This window comes from Heptranchias perlo, chromosome 17 (assembly GCF_035084215.1).
Source record: "Heptranchias perlo isolate sHepPer1 chromosome 17, sHepPer1.hap1, whole genome shotgun sequence".
Classification (NCBI taxonomy): Eukaryota; Metazoa; Chordata; class Chondrichthyes; order Hexanchiformes; family Hexanchidae; genus Heptranchias; species Heptranchias perlo.
The window spans coordinates 20037888-20060282 of NC_090341.1; the positions used below are offsets into that span (position 1 = coordinate 20037888).

Here is a 22395-nt window from a genome sequence, read left to right on the forward strand (position 1 = left end):
CTGACTCGAGGCAATGTAATGAATTCACTTAACAGAACTTTTTCCTTAAAATTAGTAAAAACACACACTATTCATTGCACTTTATAGTAGCGCTCCCCTACCTGTGACCACATACTACCTAAAAGATGAAGCCCAGATCACTGACATCAATGTACTGTAACGTGCAGTTTGGTTCAGTGCCAGCCATTATGAAGGAAATTATCCATCTCAATGTTAGAAACTACATAGCTTTGCTCTAATGCAGAGGCAATTCTTGTCACGCTGCCAGAAAGCCCATACACGTACCATATACAGGAGTGCCACAAGATGTATTGCAAGACTTCTCTGAATAACATTACAGCTAAACATTTTCTTGATCGATTGGGCCGGTTGTGCTACTTAAACAATTAATTTCAGCTAATTAATGCCACCTTCCACACCAGTGCTTCCGATATGTCTTCCTTTTTCCTCAACCAAGGATTCCCCTCCACTATGGTTGACAGGGCCCTTTGTGTCCGTCCCATTTCCCACACTTCTGCCCTCACCCCTTCCCTTCCCCTCCTAGAGCCATGATAGGGTCTCCCTTTTCCTCACCTGCAACCCCACCAGCCTCCACATTCAATGGGTCATCCTCTGCCATTTCCGCCACCTCCAGCACGATGCCACCACCAGACACATCTTCCCCTCCCCTCCCCTTTCAGCATTCTGAAAGGACTGCTCCCTCCACGACACCTTGGTCCACTCTTCCATCACCCTCAATACATGCTCCCCTTGCCACGGCACCTCCACGTGCAAGCGCAGGAGATGCAACACCTGCTCTTTCACCTCCTCCCTTCCCACCGTCCAGGACCCCAAACGCTCCTTCCAAATGAATCAGCAATTTACTTGTACTTCTTTCAATTTAGTATACTGTATTCGCTGCTGATGATGCGATCTCCTCTATATCAGAGAGACCAAACGCAGATTGGGTAATCGTTTTGCTGAACACCTCTGTTCAATCCTCAAGCATGACCCCGAGCTTCCGATCCCGCTCCCGCTCTGACCTCGGCCTCCTACGCAATTCCAATGAAGCCCAACGGAAGCTCAAGGAACAGCACCTCATCTTTCGATTAGGCACTTCACAACCTTCCGGACTCAACAATGATTTCAATGACTTCAGATCATAACCACTGCTCCCATTTTTTCGGACAGCAGGTGCTGGCAATGGTTCTGCTGCTGTCATTTACAACTCCTCTAGACCCATCTTTTGTTTCTTTACTTGTCCCATTGCCACCATTTTGTCTTGCACCATCGTCCCTTTTGTTATTTAATCACTCCTGCCCTCCACCCTATCACAGACCATCCCTTTTGTTTTTTCCTCCAATCCCCCCTTTCCTTGGCTCAGTACTTGCTTAAAAGCTGTTAAATCTTTACTTCTTCCAGTTTTGATGAAAGGTAATCGACCTGAAACGTTAACTCTGTTTCTCTCTCCACAGATGCTGCCTGACCTGCTGACTATTTCCAGCATTTTCTGTTTTTATTACTCATTGTCTTGTTGAAAGAAAAAGTGAAAGGGGCTTTCACATGCTGTACCAGTCAGCAACTTCCATTCAAGTTAAAATAACAAGTTTCTTTTTGCCTGATCAGTACAGAATCGATTGCAATTTAGAGCCCAATCTACACATAGGAACATAGGAGGAATGGGCCATTCAAACCATCTAGCCTATTCCACCATTCAATTAGATCATGGCTGATCTGTGCCTCAACTCCATTTATGGACCTTTTCTCCATATCCCTTGATAACCTTACCTAACAGAAATCTATTGATCTCAATCTTGAAAATTTTAATTGACCCACCATCCACACCCTTTTGGGGGGCGGGGTGCGGAGTTCCAGATTTCCACTACCCATTGTGTGAAAAGCTGCTTCCTAATCTCACCCTTAAAAGGCCTCATTTAATTTTAAGATTATGTCTTCTTGTTCTGGTCTCTCCCGCCAGGGGAAATAGTTTCTCTGCATCTACCCTATAGAATCCCTTAAACACATCTTTTACAACACCCCTCAACCTTCCAAATTCAAAGGAATAGTAACCAAGTTTATGGAACCTGTCCTTATAATTTAACCTTTTTATCTCTGGTATCATTCTACGTTGTATCCACTCCAAGGCCAATATCAATCCTGAGGTTCGGTGCCCAAAATTGAATGCAGTACTCCAGATGGGATGCGACTAAGGCTCTGTACAACTGAAGCATCACTTCCTCACTTTTGAATTCCAACCCGCTTGAGATAAAGACCAACATTCCATTCACGTTTTGGAATATGTTTTGCACCTGTGCGCTAGGTTTTAGTGAATGGTGTAAATGGACACCTAAATCCTTTTGCTTCTCCACAGCTCCTAGTCTCTCATCATTCGATAAGGTGCCACATATAAGGTTGCTACACAAGGTAAGGGCTCATAGGGTTGGGGGTAATATATTAGCATGAATAGAGGACTGGCTAAACGACAGAAAACAGAGAGTAGGGATAAACGGATCATTCTCAGGTTGGCAGTCTGTAACTAGTGGAGTGCCGCAAGGATCGGTGCTTGGGCCTCAGCTATTTGCAATCTATAATAACGACTTAGATGAAGGGACAGAGTGTAATGTATCCAAGTTTGCTGATGATACAAAGCTAGGTGGCAAAGCAAGCTGTGAGGAGTACACAAAAAGTCTGCAAAAGGATATAGACAGGTTAAGTGAGTGGGCAAGAAGGTGGCAGATGGAGTATAATGTGGGGAAATGTGAGGTTATTCACTTTGGTAGGAAGAACAGAAAAACAGAATATTGTTTAAATGGTAAGAAACTATTAAATGTTGGGGTTGAGAGAGACTTGGGTGTCCTCGTACAAGAAACACAAAAAGTTTTAGCGAGACCTCACCTGGAGTACTGCGTATAGTTTTGGTCTCCTTATCTAAGGAAGGATATACTTGCCTTGGAGGCGTTGCAACGATGGTTCACTAGATTAATTCCTGAGATGAGAGGATTTTTTTTATATTAGTTCATGGGATGTGTGCGTCGCTGGCGAGGCCAGCATTTATTGCCCATCACTAATAATTGTCCTATGAAGAGAGGTTGAGTAGAATGGGCTTATACTCGTGGCTTAACCACGTCAAAGAGGCCATCCCCTATGGACAGGCCCTGCGAATACACAGGATCTGCTCAGACGAGGAGGAACGCGATGGACACCTACAGACGCTGAAAGACGCCCTCGTAAGAACGGGATATGACGCTCGACTCGTCGACCGATAGTTCCAACGGGCCACAGCAAAAAATCGCATAGACCTCCTCAGAATACTAACATGGGACGCAACCAACGGAGTACCCTTCATCGTCCAGTACTTCCCCGGAGCGGAGAAACTACGCCATGTTCTTCGCAGCCTTCAACATGTCATCGATGACGACGAACACCTCGCTAAGGCCATCCCCACACCTCCACTACTCGCCTTCAAACAGCCACCCAACCTCAAACAGACCATCGTTCACAGCAAATTACCCAGCTTTCAGGAGAACAGCGTCCACGACACCACACAACCCTGCCACGGCAACCTCTGCAAGACATGCCAGATCATCGACACACAGATACCACCATCACACGAGAGGACACCTCCCACCAGGTACATGGTTCATACTCCTGTGACTCGGCCAACGTTGTCTACCTCATACGTTGCAGGAAAGGATGCCCCGGAGCATGGTACATTGGCGAGACCATGCAGACACTGCGACAACGGATGAACGGACACCGTGCAACAATCGCCAGACAGGAGGGTTCCCTCCCAGTCGGGGAACACTTCAGCAGACAAGGACATTCAGCCACCGATCTTCGGGTAAGCGTTCTCCAAGGCGGCCTTCGAGACACACGACAACGCAAAATCGTCGAGCAGAAATTGATAGCCAAGTTCCGCACCCATGAGGACGGCCTCAACCGGGATCTTGGGTTCATGTCACGCTACACGTAACCCCACCAGCGAAAAAAAGTTATCTGTTTTTAATACAACGGGTCATTCTCTGTCTTTCTCTTCCTTTCGGATGTTTCTCTCTCTCTCTCTCTGTCTTTTGTTCTGGCGTTTGTGTATTCGGTGGTCCTGTAGGTAACATCTCTCTATCTGAACACTTTGATTGCCTTGACAACGGGCAGTTGGAAAGATTATCTGTAATCACCAGGTATTGTTCTCTGACTATAAATGCGGTAACCTTCCATGGAATCCGAATCCCACACTCACCTGACGAAGGAGAAAGCCTCCGAAAGCTTGTGATTTTCAAATGAAACAGTTGGACTATAACCTGGTGTTGTAAGATTCCTTGCATTTGTCAACCCCAGTCCATCACCGGCATCTCCACATCTCTGGAGATTAGAAGAATGAGAGGTGATCTCATTGAAACATATAAGATTATGAGGGGGCTTGACAGGATAGATGTTGAGAGATTGTTTCCCCTGGCTAGAGAGTCTAGAACTAGGGGGCATAGTCTCAGGATAATGGTTCGGCCATTTAAGACTGAGATCAGGAGGAATTTCTTCACACAGAGGGTTGTGAATGCGGAGTCATTGAATATATTCAAGGCTGAGATAGATAGATAGATTTTTGGACTCTAGGGGAATCAAGGGATATGGGGATTGGGCGAGAAAGTGGAGTTGAGGTCGAAGGTCAGCCATGATCTGATTTCACGGCGGAGTGGGCTCGAGGGGTCGTATGGCCTACTCCTGCTCCTATTTCTTATGGTCTTACTTAGAAAATATTCTGATTTGTCTTTCTCGGATCCAAAGTGGTTGACCTCACACTTCCCCGCATTGAACTCCATCTGCCCGGTGTCAGCCAATGCTCAGTGGCAGCACTTGCGCCTCTGAGTCAGAAGATCGTGGGTTCAAGTCCCACTCCAGAGACTGGAGAACAAAATCTAGGCTGACACTTCAATGCAGTACTGAGGGAGTGCAGTACTGTCGGAGGTGCCGTTTTTTCGAATGAGACATTAAACCAAGGCCCGTCTGTCCCATGGCACTTTTCGAAGAAGCACAGAGGAATTCTCCCCGGTGTTCTGGCCAATATTTATCCCCCAACCAACATCATTAAAACAGATTATCTGGTCATTATTATATTGTTGTTTGTGGGAAATTGACTGCCACGTTTCCTACAACAGTGACTACATTTCAAAAATTGACTGTAAAGCACTTTGGGATATCCTGAAAGGGGCTATATAAATGCAAGTTCTTTCTTTCTTTGCTAATGTTTTGCCTACTCACTTAGTCTGTCTATGTCCCTTTGTAGCCTCCTCCTCCTATCTCCACAACTTACTGTGCCTCCTAACTTAGTGTCATCTGCAGACTTGGATATACAACTCTATTCCTTCATCCAAGTCATTAATATATATGGTGAAAAGCTTAGGCCCCAGTACAGATCCCTGGGGAACACCACTGTCACATCCAGCCAATCAGTGTACATTCCTTTTATCCCTACCCTCTGGCTCCTACCTCCCAACCAATTACCAACTCATATTACAAAGGTTACCTCCAATTCCGTGCGCTTTCGTTTTTGCTAATAATCTCTTATGTGGAACCTTATCAAATGTCTTCACATCTCTTCATTGCTTATCCATACTTTATGTAAATACTTGTGGCAGTCTATTAAAAAAACTGTCAATGAACTGAACACCTGTTTCCCAATATCAACTTCATGTTTACACGTTGCAACTGCTGTACAACAATGAATTAAGTCCCTCCAAGGCAGCAATCAGCATAAGCATTGAAACAAAATCAAACATTCCTCTCCCTCAATTTTCTCCCCTTCTCTCCTGAAGGGTACAGTTCCACCAGTAGCCCTCCAGTACCTTGCCCTTCACGTGAATCTAGGCACTGTCAGACAGCTATTCAAGTTAGGGGCACTTAACACCAAAACTTGAACTTTTCCTCATCGGTGACTACAAATGTAATCTCAACCCAGGCAGTAGACTGTTTGTACTGACCCCATAGCAAATGCACATGTAGATTTTGAGCGAGGACAGCATTGGGTGAGAATTTGATGCCCTTCACAGTCAAGCATCGAATCAACACTCACTATCTAGGCTCACATAAATAAGACTTGTACCCCTGCAAGAGTCAGTGCTTCAGAAGGTGAGAAAAGAGGAAAATGATCTGTCTTTATCTATTTACATTTTAGAGAATATAATTTTTTTTTTTATTCGTTCACGGGATGTGGGCGTCGCTGGCAAGGCCGGCATTTATTGCCCATCCCTAATTGCCCTCGAGAAGGTGGTGGTGAGCCGCCTTCTTGAACCGCTGCAGTCCGTGTGGTGACGGTTCTCCCACAATGCTGTTAGGAAGGGAGTTCCAGGATTTTGACCCAGCGACAATGAAGGAACGGCGATATATTTCCAAGTCGGGATGGTGTGTGACTTGGAGGGGAACGTGCAGGTGGTGTTGTTCCCATGCGCCTGCTGCCCTTGTCCTTCTAGGTGGTAGAGGTCGCGGGTTTGGGAGGTGCTGTCGAAGAAGCCTTGGCGAGTTGCTGCAGTGCATCCTGTGGATGGTGCACACTGCAGCCACAGTGCGCCGGTGGTGAAGGGAGTGAATGTTTAGGGTGGTGGATGGGGTGCCAATCAAGTGGGCTGCTTTATCTTGGATGGTGTCGAGCTTCTTGAGTGTTGTTGGAGCTGCACTCATCCAGGCAAGTGGAGAGTATTCCATCACACTCCTGACTTGTGCCTTGTAGATGGTGGAAAGGCTTTGGGGAGTCAGGAGGTGAGTCACTCACCGCAGAATACCCAGCCTCTGACCTGCTCTCGTAGCCACAGTATTTATATGGCTGGTCCAGTTAAGTTTCTGGTCAATGGTGACCCCCAGGATGTTGATGGTGGGGGATTCGGCGATGGTAATGCCGTTGAATGTCAAGGGGAGGTGGTTAGACTCTCTCTTGTTGGAGATGGTCATTGCCTGGCACTTATCTGGCGCGAATGTTACTTGCCACTTATGAGCCCAAGCCTGGATGTTGTCCAGGTCTTGCTGCATGCAGGCTCGGACTGCTTCATTATCTGAGGGGTTGCGAATGGAACTGAACACTGTGCAGTCATCAGCGAACATCCCCATTTCTGACCTTATGATGGAGGGAAGGTCACTGATGAAGCAGCTGAAGATGGTTGGGCCAAGGACACTGCCCTGAGGAACTCCTGCAGCAATGCCCTGGGGCTGAGATGACTGGCCTCCAACAACCACTACCATCTTCCTTTGTGCCAGGTATGACTCCAGCCACTGGAGAGTTTTCCCCCTGATTCCCATTGACTTCAATTTTACTTCAATAAAACGCACAAGTGAAATTTCTAATTGTGCCAATTCCACTCTAGATGATCTTTTAAGAAACACTACAATTGAAGAGTTCAATTCCATTTTAAAAGTATTCCAGAGGGTTGGAACATTTTAAAATGATGCAGGGCATTTTATCTTGGTAGCTTAGAATAGCTCAGAGCTAGACAATCCCATTCACAAATGCCAAGAAGGGAATTGGTTTGTAAAATTGAAATATCCAACTGATGCATCTGGAGGGAAAGACAGCTAGTCACATCGACGCTTCAATTAATACCAAAGCACTTGATGCTGACACTGACCTAGCAAACATAGTCATAGATATAATCAATATTGTATAAGTTTTGTGTCCAAAGCTCACTGATTTAAGGTTGTAAAACAAAATGTTTTAAATACTGGTTTCAAAGCTGTATTTCCAAATACTTATTGCTTTAAGAAATTGTCTGTCTCACCCACATAAGAGGCATTCAAAACAAATCACAGTTAATGCACATTTAGTTTTTAAGGCAGCAAAATGGAAAAAGAAAGTAATTGCTTCTTTACTTCTGTGCTGCGAGCACCCTGGCCTTTGAGCCATAAGAAGTGGACATCAGTAAAAACAATTATTTTAAGTAAGTGACAATAGGACAGGTTACATGTCCTGGACTATGTCTGTAATCAGTATGGAATAGGTTACACAGCTGTGCAGGGAACATTTGTTTCTGTAAAGTTAGCAGACTGCAACTGCAATCTTTGAATAATAGCAGATATTTTCCTTGTTTAATAGTGAGATTTGTTTGAAGCAAAACAAAAATGTGGGTGAAGTAAATGCAGCTTTAACAAACACATCAATGTGTGTATTATTCTGTTCTACTAAATCCATGTCTACGATGGAATGCGTGTAATTTTAAAACATCTGGAAAAAATGATGACAACAGTTTGAAAACCAAGCTCTTTTTAAAAAAATCTACAGGCTCAGCTTATAATTTTTTTTGCTCATCTCCTTATTTACAGGACTGCTTCATGTCATCTGCATTTAATACAGTTATGAAAGCTGAACAGATGTAACATTTAAACAGTTTACATTCCTTACATTGTAGATGTCTCTTTAGCGTGCTATGAAGCAATTTCCCAAATTCATCACAGTGCTTACATCACTGGCACTGCACAGTTCTAATCCATTAAGTAGGTCAGGAACTCTCATGTTGGAACACTTATTGAATCCTAAACCACTTTGTACATAATTTTTTTATTTATGAAACACCAATCCCCAATACTAATCCCCAAATCTGAATTTCCAAACAGAAATCACACAAAAATGTCAAACATTTTGATGATTGCTTTTGCAACTTCTTATTCTGCACATCTATGTTTATTTCAGTGTATAATAGCTATTTTGAGAAAATCCTAACAATTGGGAAAAAAGAACCTTTGATAATAATGGGAAGTCTGTATGGTGAAATGTGGAAAAATATGCCTTCAATTGCTAACTGACAATGAAGCACCTTGTTGCACTGTAAATTCTTCTCACCTCCTAATCTTACTGTCTTTTGGAGTTCTAAAAATGGCTGAGCTTCAGAACTCAAGAACCACCAGTAGCTCTAGTTCCTAAATGCCAATCAGATTTACATGGACCCTTAAAGATCACACTCAATGAAATGATCATGAGGTCACATTATCAAAAATGAGAGATATGTTTCACCAAAGACTTGACAGCACAACCACTTAGCTCTTTTTCACTGAATGAGATCAACTATTATCCTACAATGTGTCGACACACAGATTGGCCAATGCAAGCCTACCTTACATAATTAGTGAAATTTTGCAGCTCTGATGACATTAGAGCAAAATTATCTAACTAATCAAATAATATGAATAAAATAAATGCACAACTTTCATCCGTACGATTTTTTTGAAATATATCAGGTGACATTTAATATAAAGTCAACAAACTGGAGTGTGTTTTTCTTTATAACAATCTTAAAAATGGTTTTGTACAAATAAAAATTGCAGTTGGGGTTTTTTGGATCCAGAGTAAAGGATTCCATCCTTAACTGTGAGCTTTTGTTTAGTATCAACCTCTTATGAAATTATTTTCCTGAAAAAAATTCTAATGATAACCTTAATGAAGGACAATTAAAGTAGCACAGCAAACTAAATTCTTGCAAAATAAAAATGCATCTTGATTTTATTTTGGTATGTATACAAATGCCTACTGTTACCATGGGGTTAAGGAGGGCTCTGGGCAATTCAAATGCCAAGATCCTCTTCCATAAAAAAACACAACAGAAATGAATAAGTTAAAGCAAATCTGAAGCAACATTCAATGTCCATAAAAGTATGCTGCACAATGTGAGCTTAAGACAAGTATTCTGTTTCACTTTGTTGCAAGATTGCTGCATTACATTTAAAATGAAAAAATATGGCAAGTAAAATTTGGCCTATTCTGGTGCTGTATTAGGACCCACCCCCCCAATCTCTCCAACGATAGCCATTTATAGAAACTCTGACAACCAAAATATCTTAATTAGATATGCAAGAAAACCTCACTTTATGGTGCTCTTACATCAGAGAAGCATACATTAAAATATATAGTGTTTAGTTAGTCTAGAGTTAGTTTTAGACTCTGAAGATTACTTCATACAGTAAATCTACAGTACTGCTTTTAGAACCATGTTCAAAGTGCTGACTGTAACAAAAACTGGGTTGTATTACGTGCCCTGCTCCTGGCAATGTGGTCGCTTGGATTCATGCCAATGACATTCCCCTGTTGAAAATCTGGTCGACACTATACTAACAGGGCCTGTGCAAAATGGTACATCTACAGATTATATTCATCAAATAAAAAGTTCAAAACAATTTATAATGAAACTTAAGAATACGTTGTATCCATACTCTGGAGCCACGCTTATATACTATGTAGTAATAGCACATTAATTTTAAATTAAGACAGAAAAATAGGACTACAGAATTTAATTTAATTTAAATCATGAAAAGTACATTTTTTTCACTGGATGATACCAGAACTGGGAGGATATATTTATCAGGGAAGGCTGAACAGACTGGGGCGCTTTTCTCTAGAAAAGAGAAAGCTGAGGGGTGACCTAATAGAGATCCTTAAGATAATGAAAGGATTTGACAGGGTAGACATAGAGAAAATGTTTCCACTTGTGGGGGAGTCCAAAACTAGGGGTCATCAATATAAGATAGTCACTAATAAATCCAATAGGGAATTCAGGAGAAACTTCTTTACCCAAAAAGTGGTAAGAATGTACAACGAGGAGTAGCTGAGGCAAATAGCATAGATGCATTTAAGGGGAAACTAGATAAGCACACAAGGGAGCAAGGAATAGAAGGGTATGCTGATAAGGTTAGATGAAGTAGGGAGGGAGGAGGCTCGTGTGGAGCATAAACGCCAGCATAGACTAGTTGGGCCAAATGGCCTGTTTCTGTGCTATAGACTCGATGTAATTTAACAGTTACACTAGGAAGAACTTCCTTATTCAAAGAGTGATAAGTATTTGGAATAATCTATAATCTAGGCAGTAGAGATAAAAATATTTGGGGTGTTTAAATGGAAGCTGTAATGGAAGAGTATTGGAAGGATGAGCTTCAATGGACAAGCCCTTCTCGTCCTTAAGTTCTTGTGCTGATAGTGAATGACTGCTTCCATTGGTCCAATGCCTAAAGCAAGGGATGCACACAACACCTCAACTTTGTCTAATCCTGGAAAGAAACGTTCCCAATAACCTTCCAAAAAACAGTCGATGGATTATTGATTACAAGGCACAAGATATTTCAGATTTTTACAATAACAGTTCTCACATTAATTATTGCCTCTGGGTGAATGAATTACTTTGATATGAATTCCAGGGAGATGAACAAGAAATGTTACAACATATGGGGTATGTAAGCGAAGGCTAATGGGTCCATGAATCAAATGTTTGTCTGTCTTGGCAAGACTGTCCTTTTAAGGTATTTTTTCCCCTTTTGTTCAAGAGGTTTGGTAGATGGACTGCTTCCAAAGCTCTGCTCAGTGCTTCATCACTACAACATTTTTGAGATCAGTTATTCAACATGTGAAGGATCAGTTATCTTTATCAAATTTTGTAAAGTTAGGACGATTTTAAATTGAGGTTAATTTTGGAGTCAGCAAAATATTCTTCGATAAAATAATCTGGATTTAAAAATTATTTGAAATGTCTGACAGTGAGAAGGTACCTATATTAACTTGAGGACAAGCCACTGTACCAAAAAAAAATCAGCTTTTCGTTCTGCTCAATGTAGCTCCTTCTTGATACCATGCCGAATTTAAGCATTTCTATTTATGGATGATGTCATTAGAATTTAACATTAGCCAAATCAATTCTCAACAGGGCTCTGCATGGTATTCAGTGGCAGTTAATCTAATGCAGAGATTGCTCTGGCCAATCTCCAACTTGTAAATTGCTAATACTGGGCTTTATGTGGCTAAATATATTTTCAAATGGCTAAAGATATGAAGGCCTTAGAGAGGGCGCAGAAGAGATTTACTAGAATGATTCCAGGATGAGGGACTTTAGTTACGTGGATAGACTGGAGAAGCTGGTGTTGTTCTCCTTGGAACAGAGAAGGCTGAGAGGAGATTTGATAGAGGTATTCAAAATCATGAAGGGTCTAAACAGAGTAGATTGAGAGAAAATGTTCCCATTGGGGGAAGGGTGAAGAACCAGAGGACATAGATTTACGGTGATTGGCAAAAGAACCAAAGGTGACATGAGGAAAAACTTTCTTACACAGCAAATGGTTAGGATCTTGAATGCACTGCCCGAGGGGGTGGTGGAGGCAGATTCAATAATGGCCTTCAAAACGGAACTGGATAAGTACTTGAAAGGAAAAAATTTGCAGGGCTATGGGGATAGGGCGGGGAAGTGGGACTAGCTGGATTGCTCTTGCATAGAGCCGACGCAGACTCAATGGGTCGAACGGCCTCCTTCTGTGCTGTAACCTTTCTATGATTCTATGAAAAGCGGGTGTAAAAGAGCACCGTGTTACAGTTTCACCAAGTTTAATACTATGACATCTGAACTTCAAATGTAATAGTTTCACTGACCATCTAGTTTTATGACCTATTAATATTTTTTTCCATGTAGCTCTTGCCCAGTAATGGCTAATCATCCTATATGCCTGGTTCTGGTCACCACATTACAGGAAGGATGTAATTGCACTAGAGAGGGTGCAGAGGAGATTTACGAGGATGTTGCCAGGACTGGAGAATTTTAACTATGATGACAGATTGGATAGGCTGGGGTTGTTTTCCTTGGAACAGAGGAGGCTGAGGGGTGATTTGATTGAGGTGTACAAAATTATGAGGGGTCTAGATAAAATGGATAGGAAGGACCTATTTCCCTTAGCGGAGGGGTCAATAATTTAAAGTGTTTGATAGAAGGATTAGAGCGGAAATGAGGAAAAATTATTTTCACCCAGAGGGTGGTGGGGGTCTGGAGCTCACTGCCTGAGAGGGTGGTAGAGGCAGAAACCCTCAACTCATTTAAAAAAAACCTGGATGTGCATCTGAAGAGTGGTGACCTGCAGGGCTACGGACCAAATGCGGGAAAGTGGGATTAGGCTGGGTGGCTCGTTTCTCAGCCGGCGCAGACACGATGGGCTAAATGGCCTCCTTCTGTGCCGTAAATTTTCTATGATTCTATGATGCCCTGTGATCCAGGTCTAGTTCTCCAAATTTACAAAAGAACCTGATATTCATCTTCATCTGCAAATCAATTCCTAAAAATATTTTTAAAAACCTTTGGTTAATCTTTTAAACCTTTCAAAACACAAATATTCTATCATAGAATATCTGAAAATCATAACATTTATTCTTCTGCAAAATTTCAAATGCTAGTTATAATTTTGAACTACCTGTATATAAATGTCTGGAACTGCAGGATATCTCTTAATTTACAGAACTATATGAATTAATTCCAAATAACTCAGCAGGAAAATACAAGTGGTGCATTATTATTATCTCTCTCAACCCTTCCACTGCCTCCGTGTTGTCAGACAGCTTGTCCGTCATCCAGTCCTGGATGAGCCGAAATTTCCTCCAATTAAACATTGGGAAGACCGAAGCTATTGTCTTCAGTTCCTGCCACGAACTTCATTCCCTAGCCACCAATTCTATCCCCCTCCCTGGCCACTGTCTCAGGCTGAACTAGACTGTTCGCAGCCTCGGCATCCTATTTAACCCAGGACTGAGCTTCCGACCCCAGATCCGCTCCATCACCAAGACTGCCTACCTCCACCTTCCTAATATCACCCATCTCCAACCATGCCTCAGCCCATTGACTCAACTATTGCAATGTTCTCCTGGCCAACCTCCCATCTTCCCCCCTCCAAAAGCTTAAGTTAATCCAAAGCTCTACTGCCCGTATCCTAAATCGCAACAAGTCCTGTTCACCCATCACCCCTGTGCTCGCTGACCTACATTGGCACCCGGTCCCTCGAACAACTCCATTTTAAAATTCTCATCCTCGTATTCAAATCCCTCAATTGTCTCGCAATCTCTGTAACCTCCTCCAGCCCTACAACACTTCAAGAACTCTGCATCCCTCCAACTCTGGCCTCTTGTCTTGGCAGCCATGCCTTCAGCTGTATAAGCCCTAAACTCCAGAATTCCCTCCCAAAACCTCTCCACCACTTCACATCTCTCTCCCCCTTTAAGACCCTTCTTAAAACTTATCTCTTTGACCAAGCTTTTGGTCACTTGTCCTAATGTCTCCTTCTTTGGCTCGGTGTCAATTTTTGTCTGATAACATTCCCATGAAGAGCCTTGGGATGTTTTACTAAGTTATAAAGACACAATATTAATGCATGTTGTTATTAAGCTGTACAGAAGATTTAGGTCTGATCCTTTGTCTGTACTGAGTTAGCCAATCTCAGGGGTGGCAGTAGTGATGGAAAAAATGGCCTCACCATCCCAGGGCTAGATAAGTGGAAACAAATTAGCCAGGCTGAACTTCAGTTGGAAATATGTGTGTCAACATCCTAATTGGATGGTCAAGTAATCTGCCAACAATATTCACTGGTCAAACTTACATATATTAATAGCCACTTGGGCAAAGTAGCAGAGGACCACTGCCACCCATAAAGTTGTATCCCAGGGTGAGTCATCACCATCAGAAGAGAAAAAATATGAATAAATGTCCTATTTTGATGCATAAATATTAATTCAGTTCTAGGGGGTAATCTACTTCTCAGCCCTCATTTCAATTGTGATCGATCCCTTAGTGTCTCAACAAGTGTATCCAGTAAGTAGCTGAGCCATCCGGGCCACAGGCGTCCACGTTTCGAATCTGGAACCATGCTGTGTTATCTCCACCAGGGTGATGGTTGAAGGGGAGGGGGGGGGCTATAATTTCCCTCAGTACCCCTGGGTTAGGGAAGGGAAATCAACCATAGTGTGTGTGTGTTTGCGTTTGAGAGTGTGTGTGTAATCCGGTGAGGACAAATTTTCTGATGCAAATTAAAAACTACAAAATATATTCTAAATTACAATGAATTCTAGTGGCTGTCTGATAATAGTGCATAATTTGTTTTCAAGCCAAATGTCAGTGCCATTGTAAATTTAAGAAACAAATGCTAAATAAAAGTTTCCTTTCAATTAGTTGTTATGCCCCCAGAGTTGAGGACCCTGCTAATACTTACTGTCGAGGCTCATGTGAATAATGGTAGTAGATGTGCAAAGTACTTGTTAAATTTAGAAAGTAAATTTTAAGTGAAGTATTCCTGATACTCTGGTAGAAGAACTACCATTTTCAGTGTTGCCGAGCTGCAGCTGTATGTGCCTGCCCATTTGCAGCCTGGCCCAGTTTCAAGGGCTCACCATCATGTCTGTTATTCTAGCTGATTTAGAGGAACACAGGACTGGCTAGGTTGAAGTGCACGTAATAAACTATAAAGAAAAACAAATTTAAAATAAACCTTCTATAAAAGTACCTTCTTTTAAAAAGGTACTACAAGTACACAGTATAATTCAGTAAAAACAATAGAGATAATGCTGAACAGTCAACTTCACTTGGCACAAACTTTTGAAAACTGTTGCAACAAAACATTTCCAATCTTAATCATGCAACTATGCTTTACCTCCTCTGTATGTGCTTTTAGATAATCTTTCTGTTCTTGTATCGCTATTATGAGGAAAGGCTGCAAATGTACTCAGCAAATGTACTCAGATTCACAATAACACAAAATGAAAGGTTAGGAAGTTTACTTCTTCAGCAATGTTCTATACACTTCACCTTTATTAACATGTTCTAGAACGATCAAAAATGCCTATTGTCCATGGGCTGTTTGTACAAACACATTAAATAAAGCAGAACAGCTCTTTGTTAGACACACCTGCGTGTGAGGAGGATTTGTTCTTGGTAGTTGGATTTAACAGTACTGACATTATCTACTCTCGGAGTGGCTTCAATCTCACTAGGTGGCTAGTCTGAAATTAAGATTCAGCCTTTAAGCAGCAATTTTAGTTAGATGTTCAGTGAACAGAAGAGTGCAATAAAAAAGTTAGAACATTTAATGCTGAGATTTAAAATGGACTTCACAAACATACATCCAGGGCTTTAAAACAGGGGATAATGTTCAATTTCAATTGTAGGCCTCCTAGATCAAGAATCAAAACATTAATTTTTAGGCTTTGTGGTTTTTCCCCTCTTTGTCCCCAAGGCAATTTCCTTTGTCCCCAAGCTGAATGTTGAAAGTGTTGAAAAACTGCAGTATCTTCACAACTTCCACAAGCTAGCATTTGGACTGCTTGAGTACAACCTCCGATATTTGTGCCACCACTTATGACTCCAAGCACAAGTACACACACACACACACACACACACACACACCAGACAGGCATCCTGCCTTCATGCATTGGTAATATGGAAACTTGACAGAACTCGCTCTTAGCACTGATGCTTCGATTAGGGCTACAAGTATCTTCCCTTCCTGACCTCAACTTCACGCATACACACACGCAAATTTATAAAGCATTAACTAAATAAAACAGTTCACTTGCATTTGTAATGTTTCCCATTTCTGTGCAACAACTAGGGCAGGTACAATATGCACAAGTTCAACAACAACAACTTGCATTTATATAGTGCGTTTGATGTAGTAAAACATCCCAAGGCACTTCACAGGAGCATAATCAGACAAACATTGACACCAAACAAAATAAGGAGACATTAGGACAGGTGACAATGAGGTAGGTTTTAAGGAAGAGAGGGGCGGAGAGGAAGAGAGGGGCGGAGAGGTTTAGGGAAGGAATTCCAGAGCCAATGTTGAGGTGAAGGAAATGGGGATGGTCAAGAGGCCAGAGTTGGAGGAACACAGGAGTTCTCAGAGGGTTGTAGGGCTGGAGGAGGTTACAGAGATAGGGAGCAATGAGACAATGGAAGGATTTGAACACAGGGATGAGAATTTTAAAATGGAGGCGCTCAGGGGCCGGGAGCCAATATAGGTCAGCGAGCACAGGGGTGATGGGTGAACGGGGCTTAGTGCGATTTAGGATACTGGCAGTAGAGTTTTGGATGAGCTTAAGTTCATGGAGGGTGGAAGATGGGAGCAGTACCTTGGAAACTGCAGTTTCATTACTGTAATTTCAGAATAACCTTAAAACACCCTTATCAATGTGATAATTACAAAGAAAAGAGCAGAAGTGAAAAAAGGAACTTCTCTCTGAAAACAGAACTTCTCAACACAGTGGTAGTTGTAAGTCACTATATTATACACAATATGCTTTGATCTATTGACATGTGACACCATTTACTGTAAATCACTATAAATATACACCATCACATGCCAAACTGGACAAGCAATATCCACAATTATTTTTACTATCAATTATAAATGGAAATAAAATAAACAACAGCATGCAGAGTTCAAATTTAGTAGAAATCACAATCATGTGCTACATTTCCCATTGTGCTACCTGTAAAGACTCACTGATAGTCAATGCTGTAATCCTATGTAACTGCACGTTCATTTGATTTCAACAAAGCTTGGCAATCATCATCCTGTTATTCGTTAAATTATTTGCTACAGATCTATATTGCTAGACAGATGCAATCTAGGATTCTCACCTGCACCAAAGCCCAATTCCATTACCCTTGTCTGTCCTTGCCAAGTTCCACCGGTACCCCGTGTCCCCGAGAATTAACTTTAAAACTCTCATCCTCCACTTCAAATCCATACTTGACCATGCTGCAACCTACCTCTGCGATTTCCTCCTGCACCGGGGTCCCTGTGCATACCCTCTACTCCTCTGATACTGGTCTATTTATTCTTCCCACTAACACTGCTCCACCATTGCTGGCGGTTCCTTCAGCCACTATGTCCCTATCCTCTGAAACTCCCTCCCTTGTCACCTCTCTTCCTGCCTTCATAAACCTCCATAAGACTTTCCTTGACTGTGCTTCCCTCCCCTCTTGACTTCCTTCCCTTTCTCCCTTCTGTTTGGTGTCCTCTCGATTATCCACCACCCAATAAAGTGCTCCAAGATGCTTCTCTGTATATAAGTGCCATTTAAATCCACGTTGTTGGTCTATAGCTGTAAACAGAATTAGGCTACTAACAAATTTAGCCAGACAACAACACAGCCCACTAGTATAAAAAGTAAATTTGAACATTGGAGTATGTTTTTGAACTAGCAGAATATGCTATTTGTTTTGAATACACATTGTACTGTACATGTTAAAAGAAACACTTCTACAAAAATCCAAACTCCAGCATTGCTTACTTATGTGTCAGTATCTGGATAACAGTCTCTCCCGGTATAACCTTATTTCTGTATAGACAAGTGACCTACCCAACACTGTAACAACACAGTGACTGTTGTTCACAGTCATTATTCACAGAACAGTTACTGAATGCAAATTTGTGTAACTCCTATTCATAAGGTTACACAAATAAATGCCAGTCTTTGTGCGGTTGCATTTGCACATATTTAAGCAAGGATAGCATCAGGATTGTTGGTGTATTTTAGCATGTTGCAAAAAATATGCATAACAGCCTGCTTGCCCAGAGCAACTGTACAAAATACAGTGGATCTTCTTTATACAGCTCTCTAATATTTCCTGGCCTGATATAGAATGGTTGTTTATAGTTCGATCACAAATAAAACATTCCATTTACAAAATGTTTCTTTGTACGACTCCATAGACAGCGTTGGGAGGGGCAGGGGAAAGGTCTATTGTATATACAATATTCCCGCCCGCATTTAGAAAAATGCCCTCTGGGGATCATTACAGGCAAAAACTGGAATCTTCAATGTGATAGTCACATGACACCATACTTTTCAGTGCTACCTCCTGGGTGAGTCACTAGACAGATGCAAGCATCAACACAGACACCAGCATCAACACAGAAACCTTGTACAATTCCAAAAAACTGAAGGCCGAGGACACTTTAAGGTCACTTCTGGAGGATCTGTATTTTAGCACTTCCAGTATTCAAAATCTAATTGTACATTTTTTTCTCAATTCATGGCTTTGTCATTAAAATCCACTTACTCCTATGCATGTTCCAATTAATATTTTTGCTGAAATACCTTCACACCGATAGTTTACATCTTAAGTTGTTTTACAATCTATGTACTGTAAAAATACATTATTTATGCAACTATAAATGTGTGCCAATTGCAAGCATCTGTTCTGCCACACAGAACCAAGTGCTAGTAGCCAGTTGTCAACACACCACCTTAAAGCATGAACATATTTACATGTTTAAAAAAAGGAAAACCTACGAAGGTGACTGTAGCACTAAATAGCAATGATTCAAAAATATTTTTCTTTTAAGTTGTCATTAATGACAGGGACTTATAGCAATTCTTTCATTGGTATAAAAACCTGTAAATCACCAACATACGAATTACAGAGAGTTTATGCACAAATGGAAAGACAACTGTAACTGTACTGTTCATTCCATAGGCCGTGTGGCTCCTGGCTGAATTTTAAGTTCACCCTTCAATGAAACTCAGAAATCCTTAGGGTGTTTCAAGGAGGTCTGTGATAGAGTCAGTATGGTATAATTCTTTTGATGCTATCATATTTATATCTGTATGAGCCAGATTTACATCGAAAGAGCACTAATTAATATCAATTACTATGAAAGGATCAGTACTCCTGGAATTTATTGCCAAAATGGATGTTTCCACTTTTAGAAACCTCACGCTACCTACCTCTTGGCTAAACACTTGGATGGAAATTCATGACTCCCAGGCTCCTCGTGTGTGATTTCGTACACGCGTGAATGCTTTTTTGAGTCTCACACGTGTGAATTCTCAATCCTCTGCGGCCACTGAAACAACTAACCTCACATCACAGCCACAAGGCAGATAGTTATCGGCTTCCCACAGTTGTCAACCATCGAGCGGAGTCACTGTCGGAGTTTCCAGCCGGGTAAACTAGGTGTTGTGTTGGTATAAACACATCGATCCATTCCACTCAAACAATGATTTTTTTTCCTCAAAATTTTAGTTCTTTTCCACCTCCCCCACCCGTGAATTTGTGTGAAGAAATTATTACGTTTCAATGCGAGGAATTAGCAAACAGATCAGGTCACTTCTACAAGTTTAACAAGGGAGAAAACACAGGATAAAGAAGCCAATACCCCCACCCACCGACCCCACAAACCAAATACTATAGGATTCTACACGGCCGGTTGCATTCTCGGGTTTGCACTATTTTTACATCAGCTCCAATGTAATGGTCGCTGCGAGATCCAAGAGAGAAATAGCCTGACGCCAATTATCTTTTCGGGTCTGCAGGAACTCTAGGGGGGACAAAGATACTTTGGCAACAGCCTAAAGGAGCCGAGCTATACAACTCGACGCTTCGGGCCCTTCTCCGGCAGCAAAATCTCGAAGAGGGACACAACAAACAAAAAAAAAACAAGAGGAACAAACTGGAACTTTAACCCTTTCCCAATCCACAAATGACACTCACACTTCAACGATCGCACTCTGTTCGCTGCCCCTTTAAACGACGAAAAATCGGGTAGAAATTTAGCACAGATCCATTTTCCGGGTTGGAAATCCTAAAGTTGGCCAAGTAACTTACTAAAGTTGACCTCCGCCATAACTAAGCGAAAAAGTTGTCGCCCGGTGACATCATCATATTTCCCCCCACTTGAACTGCTCACACTCTCTGCCAACTGTTGTGATCGCAACTCTTTCACATCGCACTTTGCGTGGGATGCTGGGAGAAAATGTTGTGATTAAAACTTTTATTATTTTTTAAAGAAAATGTTTAATTTCGACCCATTCGTGTGAATTGCTGCGATTGCACGATGCACACTCGCCTCTTTCTCTGTGCATTAGGTGCAAATACCTGCACCAACACACACACACACACACACGAAAAGAGTTTTGAATCACACGGAGCTTTGTGCTTTTAAAAAAGAAGCTGCTGATCTTAATGCTGGTGGTGTTCATGGGCCATGGGAAATATGTGTTTGTTTTTTTTTCTCTCGTGTGGTGTGGAGGTAGGTGTAGTATTTAATAGGTAAGTAGAAGTAAGTTAAAGTTTTCTATTTGTTCCACCAGTGTTGAGAGACTAGCGCCTTGATGACTCCAGGCAGTTGAAACAAGATATTGGATCTCGATGGTCCGGAATTACAGCCACGACCAGCATGTTATCGGGGGCACAGGGACGGTATACTGCAAATAGCATGTGAAATTCCACCGAGGTCGTTTCACTGACCCAGCATGTTAGCTACCTCAGCAGCACTGCAGAATTAGGGCGTTTTTATACTATAGGAGCACCCCACTTTCACAAAACATTTAAAACGTTTATAAAGTGCCCAGACGGCCCAATTGATCAGATGAACACGTTTTAAAACATTACAAACAAAAATCAAAATACTGCAGGTTCGGGAAATCTGAAACAAAAACAGAAAATGCTGGAAAAAGACTCAGTAGTTCAGTCAGCATCTGTGGTGAGAACAGACATCTTTACGTTTCAGGTACAGTCCCCACCGGCTCTGATCTGCTGAGTGTTTTCAGCATTTTCTACTTTTTAAAACGAGTTTGATACCATGTGCCTGGTTCCTCGGGGTGGGGGGTCACACTGCTTCCTTCTGGAGTCAGGTTGAGACCAGACATTGGAGATATACTGTTGCTTTTGTGTCACTGATTATTTAAATAAAATTAAATCTACCCATAACTTAGTTTTTTCCCAACTTTGCAGATAACATTTCCAATTTATTATCTAAACATAAATATATAGCCTCAGTTTCAGGGAATACTAGTCAATCTTGTGGCATTGCAGGTACAGCAAGCAATTAGGAAGGCAAATGGTATGTTAGCCTTTTTAGTAAGGGTGTTGGAGTATAAGAGTAAGGAGATCTTGCTGCAATTGTATAGGGTTCTGGTGTGACCACACCTGGAGTACTGTATACAGTTTTGGTCTCCTTATCTAAGGAAGGATATACTTGCCTTAGAGAGGGGTTCAATGAAGGTTGATTCCTGGGATGAGAGGGTTGTCCTATGAGGAGAGATTGAGTACAATGGGCCTATGTTCTCTGGAGTTTAGAAGAATGAGAGGTGATCTCATTGAAACATATAATATTCTTAAAGGGCTTAACAGGGTAGATGCTGAGAGATTGTTTCCCCTAGCTGGAGAGTCTAGAACTAGGGGTCATAGTCTCAAGATAAGGGGTCGTCCTTTTGGTACCAAGATGAGAAAAAATGTCTTCACTCAGAGGGTTGTGAATCTTTGGAATTGTCTACTCTAGAGGGCAGTGAATGCTCAGTCGTTGAATATATTCAAGACTGAGATCAATAGATTTTTGGACACTAAGGGAATCAAGGGATATGGGGATAGGGCAGGAAAGTGGCATTGAGGTAGAATATCAGCCATGATCTTATTGAATGGCAAAGCAGGTTCGAGGGGCCATTTAGCCTACTCTTGCTCCTTTTCTTATTGCACAAAGGTAGTCATGGCCAGGTGTAGTCTTCAGATGAAGAGAGATTAGAGGGCAGGGGATAATTGGACCAGGGCATGCAGATGCAAGGTTGTGGGTAGTAGGGCTCTGGCGGGGTTGAGAGAAGGAGACTGGATTATTGAGGCATGGGTGGGGGGGGTTGAGAGGGAGACTGGGAAA

The 22395-nt window shown here is 41.8% G+C and overlaps 1 protein-coding gene across 3 annotated transcripts in view; it reads right to left on the reverse strand.

Moving 5' to 3' along the window:
* LOC137334138 (RAF proto-oncogene serine/threonine-protein kinase-like) overlaps positions 1–20440 on the reverse strand; it is a 74017-nt gene extending 53577 nt beyond the window's left edge. The window contains exon 1 of one of the 3 annotated variants that reach the window (XM_067998670.1): positions 20238–20440. The gene's annotated coding sequence lies outside the window, so the exon portion shown is untranslated. Of the gene's footprint in view, positions 1–19604; positions 19624–20237 lie in introns of those variants that run through there. The other 2 variants (XM_067998671.1, XM_067998672.1) reach the window with 2 other exon arrangements.
* Between the last annotated feature and the right edge of the window lie 1955 nt (positions 20441–22395).